We start from the raw sequence: 4,561 nt of genomic DNA on the forward strand, positions 1-4,561 counted from the left end.
TGATTGGCATAGATGCACCAAGTGATTGGATATTTAACAGATGCTTCTTCTCCAAATTAGAGGGCATTTACCGAGAGTTTCTCCCGTGATGGTAGGGATGTTGCATTATTTTTAGTGAGTTTTTAAAGTCATGGGCATGGTGGATCAGAGCGTAGCACTGCAGCTCACTGCGCTACAGACCTGGGTTCAATTCAATCCACGGGCTCTGTGGAGTTTGCACATCCTTCTCGCGTCTGCGTGGGTTTCCATCAGATGCTTCGCTTTCGTTGTCCAGTCCAAAGACATATAGTTCGGGTGGATTGCGTGGTTGCTAACTTTCCTGTAGTATTCTAGGATACCCAAATAAGGATTTTTTAGCCATGGGAAATGCAGAGTTAGAGAGACAGCTTGGGAAAAAATCTGGCTGGGTTGCTGTTTGGAGGTTTGATGCGGACTCAATGCGCCGTTCGGATTCGATCATTCTACATCCTTAACAATTTCTTCTGCCCTCCTGGACATCACTACCCACATTTATGATCACCAAGACATAAAAGTGTTTGTTTTTTGAAATATTGTGTTCGGCATGCGAATAACATAACATTCCATGCAGCAGGACGAAGCTTATAGTGGAATGCATTCCATCGGATTTCAGATATTTGATATGTTTCAAAGGGTTTCCACTGCGCAAAATGTCTTTTCAGAGATAATATACCCGTATACAAAATAACCGTTGATATTAAATTATCACAATTAGAAGGACAGTGAGAAGAAGCGAAGTTAACCCTCGTGTCCTGCAACCCGATATTAATCCTTCAGCCATCATTAATGAACACAATGAATTGGTCATCGACAGATCTCTGTCTGAGGTATCTCAATGTGCAGGAATGGACTTTCAAATCTCCTCAAGAGTCTTCCATTCGGAAAGTGTCACAATGAAACTGAAAGGCTTTGGTTTGGTTTTGAAGGGTGGCTGGCACTCTATAAAAACACGTTTTATTTGTCATCAACATGCAATATTTTGAAATAAATGCGAACAGTAGTTTGGTCAGGATGAAGAGAAGCCAACTTCCTGAAGAATAGGAACCACCAGTGCGACTGAAGCTGTGAACTTATCATTTTTATACGAATTTAACTTGCTGGCCGAAGGCCTCAGCACTTTCCACCAGTCTCACACCGCCAGCATTCTAGCAACTCAAACTGGAATTAGACAGCAAAGTTAGTTAATAGACTGAAAATTATGACGTTCGCTGCTAAAGGTGGGAGAGATAATGTAATCGCACCAGTGGTCTTGTATTTATCAGACTCTGTCATTAGAGGACAGGATTGAAAACACTTCAGAAACGCATCATTGCAACAAAGCATTTTCTGCTGTATACAGGTATTGAAGGGTTCTATTTAAACATTTATTTCCCTGACGGTGAATGTAAGTTAACAATTTGATGGAATGCTCCAAGGAGAGCGGTAGTTCCCAGTGTGCACTTCACTTTGTCTCTCTCACAGTCTGCCTATCCTCATCTCTCTCAAACACAACAGGACAGTGAGGACTGCAGATAATGGAGAGTTAGAGTCGATAAACAATCGCGCTAGAAAAGGCACAGCAGATCAGGCAGCATCTGAGGAGCAAGTGTGTCGACGTTTTGGGCATAACCCTTCAATGGGTCGTGAAGAAATTTTATGGCCGAAGCATTGATTTTGAAAGAATGTTTCCCTTTATGGATGAATCTATGATCATAGGGCACAGTCTCAGAAAAGAACGCACACTGAACAAAGGCTGAGATGAGGAGAAATGTTTTGTCTCAAGGTTTGTGAGACATTGGAAGTCCTCGCCAATGAGATATGGGCGTAGAGTTCTTGTAGACATTTAAGGGTGGGACAAACTCTTGATATCCCCGGGAATAGAGGGTTGTGGGGAATGATCTGGAAAGTGGAGGTGAGGAATGTCCAACTCGCTGTGATCACATTGAAGGCTCACAGGGCTGAAATATCTCGCCTTTTTCCTGTTTCCATGATGAGGAAGTCCCAGTGTTTGACTATGGTGCACAAAGTGAAAAATCACACATCACTAGGGTATTATCCAAAAGATGTATTTGGAATCACTCGCGTTCGTAGCGCTACTCCTTCATCAGGTAGCTGTCAGCTAACTAAAGAAGGGGAAGCGATACGAAAGCTATTGCTTCACAATAAACCTGTTGGAATATCACCTGCAATTTTAACTGCTTCCATGATCATACTAAACTAGCTCGCCTTGACAACCTTCTGCTGTAATACATTCCACAATTCCACTGCCTTCTGATAGATTAAATTCCTTGTCGCTGTGTTAAATAGGTCACCCTGAGAGATTCTGAGCGAAGCAGATGCCACACATTGGGGACTGGGGATGGGAATCAAGTTCCTGGTTTGACTTGTGAGTCCAGATCCGCACTGAGGCTCCTACCGTCTCACCATGTTTAGTTTTGATTGTAGCCTTCCCCTTCGACCCCTTTGGAGCCGTTTGTTCCCAGAGTTTGTTGCCAGATACTGCAAGGAGAAAAGGGCATCGTTGTTGATTGGAGTAATGTGTGCCTTGAGTTGTATCAAGAACGTCCCTTTCTGCTTCATCTATCAACCTTTGTACTCTGTGAATGGAGGGGGCTGGTTTTGTGACGTTCGAGTGATCTTATATACCTCGTCAATCTGGCAGGTCTATGACTGTTTGAACCACACATTTTCTGCCATTGTTGCGCATGCTGCTTCTGATCAACTTGACAGTAAGACACGTGTTAGCAGCCAGCAGAGCATGCAGGAGGCTCCGTGGTGCCGATAATCGTGGTGATTTGGAGATGCCAATCGCAAGAAGTCCGTAGTCTTGCTCTTCACAGTCACCACCAGATTCCTTCTCTTGTGAGGAAGTTATCTCGTGCATTTTCTCTACGTGCGGGTTACAGGTGAAGGCTACTTCTCTGGCCTGGATTTTAATGTCAAGAGACGGTTTATATGTTTCAGTTGGTCAGTGCCTGCAACATATACGTAATCTGTCAGAGCAAGTTCCGAGAGGAGACAAAAGATGTGGCTGACATGTCCTTTCAGCATGCGCACTGTTGGATTTAAACAGCAAAAAGTGAGAAGGAAGAAATGCTAGTCGTGTTCCATATCCTGCAGAGTGAGTCTGTGTGTGTTCAATCTCTTAAATTAGGATTTAGTGCGTCCAAACTAGGCAAATTCAAGTAGGCAAAGTATATAGTGCAGCAAATCTGTGTAGAAGGATCTGAAAACTTCGAATATGCTGGAATTTGATGGAAAGCCTCGATCGGTGAGTACTGTCTGAAACGTAAATAAGGCGTCATGACGTTAATATTTCAAAATAGGATGGGAAACGATCTCCACAGCTCCTTCACACGATATTTGCTCGGAAATTGTCACCACTGAAACCAGTCATTTTTTCTGTGCTTTTATCAATAATTCTGAGTAATTCTTTGCATGGTGTTTTATTGAAAGTCCTGCTTAACTTTAGAAAAAATAATCAATTGTCTGTCAAATGTTTTGTAATGACAAATAGATAATCTCAAGTAATCTAGACAGTTAGATGATCGGCTGGAACAGTAGGATTAAAGCAATTGTTACATGTTATGTGGGGAGAGTCAAAAAAATGCGCCATTTCATGCAAAAGACGAATAAATTTATACCAGTTCCACGGACAAATATAATGCAAAAGAAGACACGTTTGACACCATTTGTAATTGAAAAATGTCGAGATTATGTTTAGATCTGCACCACAATAAAAATTAAAATAACTTACAATGATAAAACTTCGCAGATCAGAAGAAGGCTATTAAGCACAATGTGAATAAAGTGGCTCTCAAAAGAGCGAATCAGCAAAGCCGATTCTCCAGGCCGATTTCCGGAGCCCTCTGAAGTTGTCACTTTCCAACATGTATCCAATTCTCTTCTGAAACTTCATATGCAATCTGTCTTAACCACTTTCCTGGGCAACACATTCCAAATACGAATAACTGTGTGAGTAAAGAACTCTCTCTTCACCTCACATCTGGCTCTCTTGTTTACAGTCTTGATATTTTTACTCCTTTTTTTTTCTGATACACCGTCTTGTGGAAACACAATGTCCTTCCTTACTCTGTAAAGGTTGTCTGTAACTTTGAAATGTCCAATAATCTCAAGTAATCTAGACAGTTAGATGATCGGCTGGAACAGTAGGATTAAAACAATTGTTATATGTTATGTGGGGAGAGTCAAAAACATGCGCCATTTCATGCAAAAGACGAATACATTTATACCAGTTCCACGGACAAATATAATGCAAACGAAGACACGTTTGACACCATTTGTAATTGAAAAATGTCGAGATTATGTTTAGATCTGCACCACAATAAAAATTAAAATAACTTACAATGATAAAACTTCGCAGATCAGAAGAAGGCTATTAAGCACAATGTGAATAAAGTGGCTCTCAAAAGAGCGAATCAGCAAAGCCGATTCTCCAGGCCGATTTCCGGAGCCCTCTGAAGTTGTCACTTTCCAACATGTATCCAATTCTCTTCTGAAACTTCATATGCAATCTGTCTTAACCACTTTCCTGGGCAACACA

This window comes from Chiloscyllium plagiosum, chromosome 2 (assembly GCF_004010195.1).
Source record: "Chiloscyllium plagiosum isolate BGI_BamShark_2017 chromosome 2, ASM401019v2, whole genome shotgun sequence".
NCBI classification, from domain to species: Eukaryota; Metazoa; Chordata; class Chondrichthyes; order Orectolobiformes; family Hemiscylliidae; genus Chiloscyllium; species Chiloscyllium plagiosum.